Source organism: Silurus meridionalis, chromosome 12, assembly GCF_014805685.1.
Source record: "Silurus meridionalis isolate SWU-2019-XX chromosome 12, ASM1480568v1, whole genome shotgun sequence".
Lineage (NCBI taxonomy): Eukaryota > Metazoa > Chordata > Actinopteri > Siluriformes > Siluridae > Silurus > Silurus meridionalis.
The window spans coordinates 4,527,790-4,541,114 of NC_060895.1; the positions used below are offsets into that span (position 1 = coordinate 4,527,790).

At 38.7% G+C, this 13,325-nt stretch overlaps 1 protein-coding gene across 2 annotated transcripts in view; it reads left to right on the forward strand.

The window, feature by feature from the left end:
* Positions 1-2,978: 2,978 nt before the first annotated feature.
* zgc:172282 (leucine-rich repeat and fibronectin type III domain-containing protein 1-like protein) overlaps positions 2,979-13,325 on the forward strand; it is a 110,810-nt gene continuing 100,463 nt past the window's right edge. The window contains exon 1 of one of the 2 annotated variants that reach the window (XM_046863639.1): positions 2,979-3,231. The gene's annotated coding sequence lies outside the window, so the exon portion shown is untranslated. The remainder of the gene's footprint in view (positions 3,232-13,325) is intronic. The other variant, XM_046863640.1, reaches the window with a different exon arrangement.

Consider the following 13,325-nt stretch of genomic DNA (forward strand, 5'->3'; position numbering starts at 1 on the left):
GATTCAAACAGACAGCAAATCTGACTTAAATTGATTTAAGCCTTCTGACATCTAATGCATGGCCCTTTCACAAACAGGGCAACAGTGCAAAAAAAGAAAAAATGAAATAAAACCAGACATTCCTCTCCTGTTCTGTCTCCAGAAAGATGCAGCTCTGCACCTCTGCCATGTTAATCTATATTCTATGTGACTGTTCTAGCATGGCAATGCCTCGCAAGTGAAGAAGCTTTTATTGTCATTTTAACCATGTATAACTGATGCAGTACACAGTGAAATCAGACAACGTTTCTCCAGAACCATCTACATAATACAACATAAAGCAAAATAGAGCTACAAGAACACAGAGCTAAGGAATGAAGTAGCTTGTCCTCGCCACAATGCTGTTTGCTTTGCGGATGCAGCGTGTGGTGTAAATATCCCTGATAGAGGGAAAGAGATTCCAATGATCTTCTCAGCTGTCCTCACTATCCTCTGCAGGGTCTTGTAATTCAAAACAGTGCAGTTTCCAAACCAGGCAGTGATACAGCTGCTCTGGATGCTCTCGATGGTCCCTCTGTAGAACGTGGTCAGGATTAGGGGAGCGAGACTCAGCCTTCTCAGAAAGTAGAGACTCTTCTGGGCTTTCTTGGTGATGGAGCTCAGTGACCAAGTAAAGGTCTCCGCCAGATGAACACCAAGGAATTTGGTGCTCTTGACGTTCTCCATGGAGGATCCATCGATGATCAGTGGAGAACTTGATGATGTGGTTCGAGCTGCGCAGTTGTGAGTCAGCAGAGTGAACAGCAATGGGCTGAGCACACAGCCCTGAGGGGCACCAATGCTCAGTGTGGTGGTGCTGGAGATTCTGTTCCCGATCAGAACTGACTGAGGTCTCCCAGTCAGAAAGTTCAGTATTCCGTTGCAGAGGGAGGTGATCAGGCCCAGTAGGCTCAGCTTCTCAATCAGGTGCTGAGGGATGATTGAGTTGAATGCTATACAGCATTCATACCCCTGTGCACAAAGCGAGCACCATGAAGATATGGTTTAAATGGTTTGGGGACGAAGACCTTGAGTGCCTTGGGCTGCCTCATCTCCCCTACATCAGTACCTGCCTTTAATAACACTCTTGTGGCTGATGAACACAAATGTCCATAAGCACACTCCAAAATCTAGTGGAACATCTTCCCAGAAGAGTGGAGGAAATTATAAGAGAAAATTGGGACTAAATGTTGAATGTGATGCTTGTAAAGCACATACCAAGCTTATGACCAGATATCTGCAAACTTTTGCCAATATAGTGTATCTTTATGTTGTAGCATTATGCTTTCCTTTTACTTTAACATTCACCTGTTTCAGCATGACAGTGGCCCTTGCCCAAAGTAAGATCTCTAAAGACATGGTTTGGCATGGATGGCCTGCACAGAACCCTGAACGCAGTTCCACTGAAGCACACAACTCTTGTTGTGTTTTTTAATGGGTTTAAGAATGTTAAATATGTTGATGCACACATACACATTGGACATACTGTACAGTGTATTTAACATACAGTGTGGGGCGGTGGTACAGCAGCGGTTAAGGCTGGGCTACTGATTGTAAGGTCAGGGTTTCAAGCCCTGATATCTACAAGCTGTCACTCTTGGGGCCCTTCAGCAAGGCCCTTAAACCCCCTGTGCTCCAAGGGTGCTGTTGCATGGCTGTGTTCTGACCCCAGCTTTCTGTGATATGCAAATAACCATTTAATTGAATTAATTATTTATACATTTTTGTGGTCAAAGTATATCAGACTGTGGGATAAATAGGATTTCTTCTTGTCAACATGTTTTCCGAACTCATGCAGAATACAGTTCGTCCTGTTTTATCTTTTACATTCGTCCCAGATTGTTATTCAGATGAAATTGAAATCAGACAATGTCCTTAAAAACATTTCCTACTGCATGGTTTTCCTTATCCCAGAATTCAAAGCAAGCAAAACAATCAGCCATAAAACAGAACATAATAAATCAGGACAATTAGGGATGTTTGAAACAATGACTACTGCATTTCCACCCAGGCCTCAGTGTTTACTCTCGATGAACATCTTGCTTGTCTTCTTTTAGCAAGAAATTCCATCTAGAAATGGCATACAAACATGGGCTGTATGTGACTCATAAACATGTAGTGTGTAATCCGACCCAGGCTTAGCATCTTGCCGGGCTGTAGACTCATCGATGACATCTTGCACCAGGGTCTGGACAAACACCGGATTGTGTGTCGCCGTTCTGCTGACCTTATCGATAACGGCGGATTGGTGGAAATGCTGTATGTTTGCGTATAGTTCATTTGAACAATCATTTTCAGGAAAGGACTGTGATTTAGATTATTGTTTCCGTGGTTTTTATATAATGGTTTTGTACCCAGGATCAAATCGATCCCAGAGCTTAAGAGTGATAAAGAGTGCATGTGTATATGTGTTTTATTTATTTATGTATTTATTTTTGATAATTCACATTTTTTTGTCATCTTTACGGTTCTATTGTTCTCTTACCTTTTCGTCAGGGGATGTGTTAAAACATTTGCATCACTACCAAAGTCAGAGGTTATCTCTGGAAAGGTCTAAAAGAAGTGAAGATGAGAAAAAACAGGAATCAAAGGAGTGGAAAGAAGACTTTCTCCCACCATCATCTTCTTGATGTGAAAAAAAAAAAAAAAAAAAAATATATATATATATATATATATATATATATATATATATATATATATATATATATATATATATATATATATGATACACTCATGCAACATAAAGGGCAAATTCCTAGGAGTGTATCCAGTCTGTTCTTTTGAAATGAAAGTCATTATTGTATCTTGTGGAAGTTGATGCATTGGTGGAGAATTTGTTTGCACTACGCTCCATCTGTTTTCTTTCACACGTACGTATATATATATGATTATAAAATGTATAGAAATATATTGTTTTCTCATCCTTACAAAGACAAACCCTGCCTACCTCTTTGTGCCTGTAGAGCACGCGCCGTTAGAGGAGCTGTGAGAACGCCAGCTCGCGCGAGCCTGCGCCCTACACGCCCATAGAGACCGGCCAGGGGAAAAAAAAACCGTCGCGGTCGCGTGCATGCAACAGCAACTAAAGCTTCGAGGACGTGCACGCTCAAATGGAGCTCATATCTCCCAGTTCTTCTTCTGGAACATGGATACCTTTTCTCTTGTGCTCGATGCACGCGAGACCGGCACAGGAACTCATATCATGTCTGCAAGGTGAGGCTCAATTCGGATCAATCTTTTTTCCCCCCAAGACTTAATGCATTATTATTTATTTATTGAAGTTTTTATTTTATTTTATTTGATGATTTAAACTGGAACAAAGTTATACGAATATGACTGGCATCATAATGTTGGAGAGAAGGTTAATTGCTCACTCCAGCGTGTATCTGGGCAGGAACCGGCAGGTGTAAAGCAGAGGTTACAATGGGATAAGAATAATAATAAAAAACACACAATAAAACACATCCTGGATTTGTGCATCTCGAACGGTGCATCTTAACACACTCCGATCTGATGCATGCACGATGCGGAATGTTGTGTAGTAGTCGAGGTTATTTGTAAATAAGCTTTAAAACCGCTTTGCATTGAGATGCAAATATTTGTGTTTATTTTTTAAGCATGCTCTATAATGCTGAGTAATGATCAGCAATGCGCAAGGGTGCATTTGATAGATCAGATGCATGCATCAGACATCCAGATAACGCTAGGGGTTCTTTTTTTCTTCACATTATTCGTCGATTTCGAGGTCCCGTGAGTGTCATGCAAATCATTCGGTTCTCCAACAGGATTGCAACCACACAGGATTTGTTGCTACAGATTGACAAATTGTCATTGATGTTGAAAAAATAAAAAAAAAGTGGGGGAATCAAGGGATTAACCCGTGCTCGCGCTACTCTTTGGCTTTGCATTGCATTCGGGGGCGAATGCAACGTGCGCGCGCGCCGAGCGTTTCTATCACAACATGGCTTTTCTTGTGTGTGTGTGTGTGTGTGTGTGTGTGTGTGTGTGTGTGTGTGTGTGTGTTTCAGGAATTAAAACGACAAAAAAAAAAGACATTTCCTTTCCTAGTCTTTGTTTCAATAAGATTGCCAGGCTGCACGTAGCTGTGTAGGAAAGAAATGTCGCCCACAGACAGGGGGGCCCTGGTGTGTGCTTCCAGACTCTGAGGTGCTTTTCTGCTCAAACCTCCAAATAAAACATGCATGAGATGCTAAAATGCCCAGGTGGTGTGTGTCAACAAGCCTTTTTTTCCTCAACACTTCCACCATTCAATTTTCTTATCTGTTAGTTTGCAGTTTTTTTTTTTTTTTTAAACATTATGTCTCATGTGGTGAAATGGTACCAGGTTCTGGTTCGTAATTCTAATCTGTGTTAAATTGCAATCTAGGACGCATGAATAAGTTAGAAGACGATGCAGGTAAGACCAGGGGGTGCACTGGTTGCAGAGAAGTTCCCTTCCGGCTGCTCTATTTTTCCTCTTTGCGTGGGCTGGCCGTCTTTATTTTCGGTCCTTCTCACTGGCGTTTTTCTCTCGTGGATCTCCGAGAGGTGACTCAAGCTTTTCCGTCTCTGCCAGTCGAAGTCACCAGGTGGCATTAAGTCAAGTGGCTTTTATTGCCATTCCACCTGTGTCCACTGGAACTGCATGTCCTTCCTCTCCTCAGTACCGAGACGAAACACGCAATATGGTAGTACAGTACAGGACTACATTAAGTACAAATAGATGACATTGAGAAATTAGTGCAAACTATACAAAGAATGCACAGGTCAATAAAGGTCAGGATACAGACAAATGATGAGAAATTTGTTATAGTTACTGAATAATCATGATCAAGTGAAGATCTCAATGTGCTACCTGACAAAAGGAAGATTTTCAGTAGACACTTTGAATAAAATGGAATAGTTTTCCCTAAAGAGAGGATATTAGATACTATTATATGCACCTGACCTTAAAATGCCCATACCTTTTCCCCACATTTAGTCTTTACTATTAATTATAACTTTTACTCTTCTGGGAAGATGTTCCACTAGACTTTGGAATGTAAATGTGGGGGATTTTGCTCATTCATGGAACTACTGCAATAAATTCAAGAATTCATGACTAGTCAAACTTGAAATAAGATTTTGTCAGGCTATTAATTCAAACTCATGATGCCTGGAATATGCTGCTCAAATCGAAAATGAATGATTTCCTTCATATAGTGCTAGGAGTTTGTAGAAAAACCTAATTGAAGCATGACTTTTTCTCTTCAGCCAGTCGCCTAGTCTATGAAAACAGATGACAAAGTAGTGCTTCCAGATTTCCCGAATGCAGACGACACACTGCGCCCTCCTACACAACATGCTACCTGAAAACGAAAGATTTTTAGAAGACACTTTGAATGAAAGAGAATGCAGTATTGACTGATGCATATGTGCTCTTTCCCAAATGTATTATTATTATTATTATTATTATTATTATTATTAATAATAATAATAATTGTTATAATAACCTCTAGAGGTCGACTGTTTCATCAGTTTCTATCGGCAATCAGCAAAAACGCATATCGATAGTTTTTCCGGGTTGCGTTATACAGAATGAGAGCTCCCTCTAGAGGTGAATCACTGATGCAGTGTGCTGTTTATTTGCAGTGTCTTTTTTATTCATTTTAGATCTGTTTTTTCTTTTCTTTTATTTGGAGTGTTACTACTCAGTGTGAATGCATGTCTTATTTTTCTCACTATTTATTAATGTGATTGATATATTCGTATTTATTTTATTTCATACATTTTCATGCTTTGGTACTGTTTAGTACCTCTGATAAACTCCATTCTCTTGGAAGATGTTCCACTCGATTTTGTAGTGTGCTGGTGGAGATTTGTGCTCATTCAGCCACAAGGTTGTTAGCAAAGTCACTGATGTAGGTGAGGTGAGGAGGCCTTGGGTGCAGTCAGCGTTCCAATTCATCCCAAAGGTGTTCATTAGGGAAGAGGTCATGAACCATATCTTCAGGGAGTTAGCTTTGTGCACAGGGGCATTAGATTATAACAGATTAGCAAGTCATCTGTGATGAGTTTTGTTAATTGCACCACTCATTTGTGGCTGATGTATAATTCTGTAGTTGTTTCCATCCTGTGTACAAGTTTGTATCCAGATTAACAGTAACTTTTATTGCATGTTCTAAAGAGCAAACATCATCCATCACGTTGCGTTGTTAGGCACGGTGCAGGAAATGTAATACACTGAATCTTTGTGAAAACTAAAGTGCTCAGTGTGTCGTCTGCTTTCAGATACGTCTGGAAGCACTACTCTGTCATCTGTTTCCGTAGACTCAACAAAAATTAAAGAAATGCTCCGATTAGGTTTTTATACAAACTTCTAGCACTATATGGTATATTCATTTATTTCTATTTGAGTATTTTATTCCAGGCATCATGAGTTTGAATTAATACCCTGACGAAATCTAATTTCAAGTTCGACCAGTCATGAATTCTTGTATTTATCGGAGTAGTTCCATTGAATATATTACTGTTTGTATGCATGCAATGTTTGAAGGACTTTTGAAGTAGTGTGTTTGTGAGTCCCTATAATTGTGTTGTATGCTTCAGGATGTAAAAAAAACCCCTATATAACTATGTACTTATGCTTAATGTCTGTTTAATTGTGATGCTCTGAGCAATACTTGTCCTGAGTTAGTCCTACCTATACAATGCATTGCTGAATTAATGAAGATATTTTCCACTCAGACATACAGACTCCTTTTTTCCATTCATTTTCTACATTGGTTTCAGAATGATAAGCAGTCTTATAATTATTAATATTTTGAGAAGCTAGCCCTGGAGAAAATAACAGCTCTTCTGTAATGTATAACAAGGTTGAAGAGATTTGTAGAACTTCTCCTATGACGTTCTTGTTGTTTATGCACTTAGCATTTTGGTTCAAACCCTTCAGTCAGAGCAAAACACTGATTTGTTGGAAAAAAAAAAAGAGTATAGATTTACCCATAAATAGGACTTGAAAGCTTTTATAGCCGAGCCTGAACCTCCCGGAAGAGTTGACCAGGCTTTTGGTCATAACCTGGTGCTTAGCAGAAATCATGATCAATCTTCATGACCAGTCTTCATATCATTCAGCCGCTGAATCATCACCAGCAAAAAAAACAATGAACTAGCATTAAATGTTATATTGAGTATCAACCACAATTCCTTGTGTGGCGTCCATGTTCCTGAGAGCTTCTCTGTTGCAAGACTTCCAAACAACTTGCTTTTAAATTTCGACAAAACTCAACTAAACCTTTCCATTCAAAAGCTCTAGTTGGATTAATGTTAAATGCAGAGGTGGGGTACAGGGTAATTATCATCTCTGGAGGTTTTAGTCCTGACATTTCTTGTGACAGTGATTTTTACCTACTGCATATACCTGCTTCTGTAACAAGAATTTTTCTCTATATTTCTTAGTATTCAAGGACTTATAGAAATAACTGCATGTAAAATATGACATGTAAAGAGTCTGTTATGTCCTTTTTCTTTAGTCATACCACAAAGCGCTCTTTCCTTTCATCTCCCTTAGAAACCGAGCCGAAAGCCAGGAAGCACTGTCAGAAAATAGTGAAATATAGATTGAATTTAAAAGGTCAAAGAAACGACATGTCAGATGGGCTTAAGGAAGTCATTGAGTCACAAGCAAAGGTGGGCCCTTTGCTCCTAAATTACTGCTACACAGTATTACTCAAACTATATAATCTAATCTAAATACTTTAAGCCAGCGATCAATACTTACTTCGAACAATGCATATGTTTCACACAATCAGTCATATTTACATTCATTTACAGATGCAGCAAAATACATTATATGGATTAAGGTTAAACATTTCACATTTAGTCTCCATTTACTAATATTAACCTCCACTCTTTTGAGAAGATGTTCCACTAGATTTTGGAGAGTGCTTCTTGAGATTTTTCCTAATGTCCTACTGCTGGATGGATTCCTCTTCAATTCAAGAGCACACTGTGCAGCTGAGAATGGTTCCACATGAACAGCTTAAAAAACCCATGAAGTTACTGTGCAACTCAAGAATTTTAAGGATTGATTTGGTCTGTAATTAATATAAACAGTCTGCTACAATGCCTCAGGACCGGAGCTTGTATGAACAGTTCTCTATTTAAACGCCCATCACGGAATAGTAAACCTCAACAATGATGGAACTGTAATAAATAGACATTGGGTGCCACCCAGATGGTGAGGATGGGTTCCCTTTTGAGCCTGGTTCCTCTCAATGTTTCGTCCTCATGCCATCTAATGGAGGAGGTTTTCTTGGCCACAGTTACCAGTGGCTCACTTATTAGGGATAAACTTAAAAGGAACCACATATGAAAGATCTGGCATCCCAGTACCTTTGTCTATATCGTGTATATTTTGTCACTATGAAATGCAACATATTTCAGTGTGAATAACGACCTGCGATAAATCTTCGACTTTCAAACTTATATTTTGTTAGCCAAAGTGCAATTTATTAAGTATAGCCCTCAACTTGCATCAAGACCTCATTATTGTAATATCCACAAAAGCATGTGGCACTTCAGTTATTCAGAATATGCAAAAAGTAAACAATGCTACATATACTCCATAGAATTTCATAAAACACTCCTCACCAACTGCTTGATGAATGGCTTGTGGAATGAGCGAAACAGGGACAATTCGTCATCTTTACAGCTGTTTTTCCTCTGGTCTTCTTTGAGCAGTTTTAAATGAAGGAAAACTGATTAACATGTTCACGAGACAGCACACTACGCTCTGAACGGACATTGTCACCTGCAGTGCTGAACACATGCTCAGAGATATCTGTAGGTATACCTTGGCATGGTCCACCAGTAGAGGTAACTCTGTCATCCGTCATTCAAATTCTATGTCCACATTAAATGAAGCGTGGACATAGAATATGTATAAATACTAATACGCTTGTGAACACACTATTTTTCTGAGGATTTGCTCTTTGGTCCACAGTGAGACGCCAATTTGGTGCAGCGAAAAATGAGTTTTTTTATACACTCTCCCACGTGGATACGTTTCAAAACGCAGTTTTCGCATTCTATTGTGGACCGAGGAACTGGAGCTGTTTTAAAACGATGATATATTTTTGAGTCATGTGGCATAATCATGTGACCTATTCAACTGTCTATTTTAAGTGGTTGCCTCAATGCATCATTTGATTCAACTTGATTGTCATTGTGCAGAGTACAGGGCCATTGAAATATATATATATTTCAGCAACCATTTTAGTGTATCTTATCAAAGGAAAATACTATAGACAGGGAACTTGGATATATTTTAGAGTAGTCAGTGGGCAGCTTGAACACATTGACTACTATAAAATATATTCAAGTTCCATTTCTATAGTATCTTCCCTTAAGAAGATATGCTTTGGTTGCAGGTAGCTGAACACCAGTGAAGCAATTTTTTAAAACTTCTCAGAACACCATTATAGACGGAGAGCATTTAAAATTAAAACAGTTTTCAGTTTGCATATCCGGATCTATTTGGATGTAGTTTCATCGAACAAGGTTTTGTGGTGCACAAAATTGTGTCCTCTGCTATAATAAATGCTTGATTCCCATTTTCCGTTTAATCTGGGTACCACAATGTGCCAGATAGGAGATATCTGCGAACCCGCTGCGGCCTGGGTTCGATCCCCGGTCAGGGAACCAACCCCAGCCACCCTCAGTGCTGGTCCCAAGCTCGGATAAATGGGGAGGGTTGCATTAGGAAGGGCATCCAGCGTAAAACATGTGCCAAATCAAACATGCAAATGATCCGCTGTGGCGACCCTAACGAGAGAAGCCGAAAGAAAGTAGTAGTAGAGAGCATTTTAAAAGGGAAAAAAACTAAATGTTCAGATCTATTCAAATTTATGTTGAAATTCTCACCTTCAAGGTATACTTAAGAACTTCAGCATTGTTAGCTAGAAATCTTGACAGACCGGCTAGGGTCCAGGGTGCAGAAAGTGTCATCACAGAGAACTTCAGTTGGCTTTGCCTTTATGCGGAGGTGAAAAGATTACTTAAAAATCATACTTGCATAAAAGTATAGATAACTTCCTGTAAAACTTGCTCCATTACAAGTTAAAAATCACCATTTTCAATATGACTTGAGTATTTGATTTTAAGCAGTCCTTAACACCAAGACACGTTAGTGGAAAACAATTGATTTGTGAGGTTTTATTCCCTACAAATCAAACTGCACACCTCAAAACTGCATTAACCATCAAATGTCTCTTCAGCATGCCATAATGAAACAAAGATCAAAAAAGATTTTTGTCCTTCCATAAAAAAGCAAATATATGCACACCATCTCCAGCGGGTTCAGCCGGGGACATTGATATGAGATCATTAGAAGTTTGGTCACCTGATGACTGAGGATGTATACTCTTACTCTGTGCCTCAGAGTTATTTTATAGATGAGCACCACAACAATATACATTATAGCAAATGGAAAGGCAGAAATAAATGCATTATTCATAAATAGTGTTTGAATGCATTTACAAAGCCATATAAATGAACTTCCTTTCTGGTGCAACTGAGTGCAGCCTCATTTGTGAGACTCTGGAAAGTTGTGTTTCACTTCTTCTCAGTTATACAAAAAAAAAAAAAAAGGCAGCATTTTGAATCTCGGATCCAAGGCAGATACTCAACGAGGGACTTCCACATCCTGCACATCCACACTGCACTTTTCAAGCTCCCTTGACATAGTTAGCTTCATCTCTTTAATCAAAATGCTCCAACAATTTAGCTTGAAGTGGTGCAGTAAGTGACACAGCGAGTTTCTCTCCCTCACACATGATAGCGGAGGCAGTTTTCACCACTCCGATCAGTTTAACTATTTCTTCGGCTGTAACGGTGTCATTTCGATTGAGCGTTTGCACGTTTTTTTTTTTTTTGCAACTCTTCAGGAAATGAACACTGCAGCTTGTTGCTCCAAAAACATCTCGAAGGAGCTGTTCCAGCAGGTGATCACGGCTTGGGTTTTAAAATTCCATGCAGTCTGAGATTTTAATAATGCAGTTTTTTTTTAACGACATATCGCACTCATCAAAAGACATTTCAGAGTGTTCTGTGTTGATAAATAAATATGGAATGGCATTCAGAGCAAAAGTATTGAACAGACATTGTGACAAAGAAAAGCACTCTGAAACTGAAGACGAATTTAACAAGGCCTCCAAATAATTTATTGTTTTTTATAAATACACTGTTGTTGTTTACGATTCGTTCTCCACTCGCGAACTGGGGCTTGTCCATGCACCTCCTGCCGCATACACATACATACTGTATAGTTTCTAAAGTACAGTTCTGTAAATTGCTTTGATTTGGCTAAATTCTGTACTGTAATTGGTTGGATTTTTACATTTCAGTACACTACCTCATACCGATCACATTCTATAAGACACCTGGGTGGGCTAAAGCCATGTCTCGACTTAGATTTACTAATTACGATGGGGATCGGAACGCATCTCCATCGCAAGTTGGAAAGTACGTGTACTTTCAAATCAATTAAAATTAAAATTACTTTTTATTTGTGCTTGTAACAACGGACATTCTCTCAAAGCAGCTTTGCAGAGGTTATAAAGTTATATACAAGAAGGTATGAGTTTAAGTGTGTTTCCTATAGTTTTAATTAATCACTAATGAGTGCGCCAGTGGTGACTGGGGCAAGAGAAAATGCCTGAGATGGTACGAGGAAAAAACCTTGAGAGAAACCAGACCCAAAAGGGAATTTTCTATTGAGTATTAGAATTTATTCCGTGTATGCCGTCCATGTTTGCTGTGTTGCTTTCACACAATGCCTATTGTAGGCTTCATCTAGACACTACAGTACATTTTGCGAGATGCTATCCACGGAAGCTTCTTTGTTGCAACATTTCCAAATGACTTGTTTTTATGAAAGTGAAATATAACCCTTAATTTCGACAAAAAAACAACTAAACATCTCCATTTGGATTTGTGTTATATGTAGAGGTGGGGTACAGGTACATTATAAAAACTGGGAGTTTTAGTCCTGACTGAATCCTTTATGGCAGTGATTTTTACTTATTACATGTCCCTGCTTCTGGAAAAAGAAATCTGCTGTATATTACCCAGTATTAAAGGACTTATAGAAATAACGGTATGTGAAATATGTATATCATCCAAATTGGCATGTTGTAAAGAGTCTGTTATGTCCTGTGGGATTGGAAAAAAGGTTTCTCGCTCTTTCTTCAGTCATGTCACGACGAGCTCTTTCCTCTTATCTCCCTTAGAAACCAAGCTGAAAGCCAGAAAGTACTGGCAGAAAATAGCGAAATATAGATTACATTTAAAAGGTCAAAGAAACGACACTTCTGATGGGTTTAAGTACGTCATTGAGTCACTAGCAAAGGTGTGACCTAAAGTCCTATATTACCACTTATTATTCATATTCGAGACATTTACATTAATTCACAGATGCAGTAAAATACACTTCTGTATATGGACAAAAATTATACGAACAAGTGTGTCCTGAACACTCGTTTGTTTAGTTTGTACTCCGTAGTAGAATTTAGTTCCTTACGTATTTATTTAGTATATTAGGTCGCAATTAATAGTCGAGGTTCGGGTCTCATTTGACTCATTACTTAACAAATAAACCGTTTAATAAACAGCTCCCGGAAGTTCTGGATGCAGTTAATTAATTACGAGATAAGATATTAGTCAAATTTACAAAGTACAAACACTAACTCTACAGAGAACTGCAGCCAGAATGCTCCAGAAACATCCACAAGAGATTTGTGCTAGAATGTCAGTTAGCGCATTCTTAAACCACTAGTAAAAAGGAAACTTGAAAATTTCTGAGTAGAATTTTTTTTTTATTGAAGAGTATTGGCAAAAAAAAGTTTCATTTCTTCTTTCTGGTTGTATTTTTTGTTTGTTTCTCGAAAAGTCACATTCAATACTTGCAACCCCGAATATGACCTTGTTGCTAGCATTAGCCAGACAAACCTCTCTCCAGATTATCCTAAGATGTTCTCCCATTTGTAAGTGTTTCAGAATGCGTGTCTGAAGAACATAATTCTTTATTTGTCAGCCAGCATCTATATAATGGCAGGTAATGGTTACATACGCTTAGGTTGTGCACCATGTCCAGCCATCTGTTATGATTGCAACTCGTCCTGAACCCATTAGCTCACGTTGAACATTGACGTACAGCTTCGGTTTTGCTGATGCACTTTCTTGAGCTCACAAAACATCTTCGTATTCATGCCACATTAGGGCCTAATAGCTTTACAATTAAGAAAATTAGGAATGTCAGAATGTTGCCA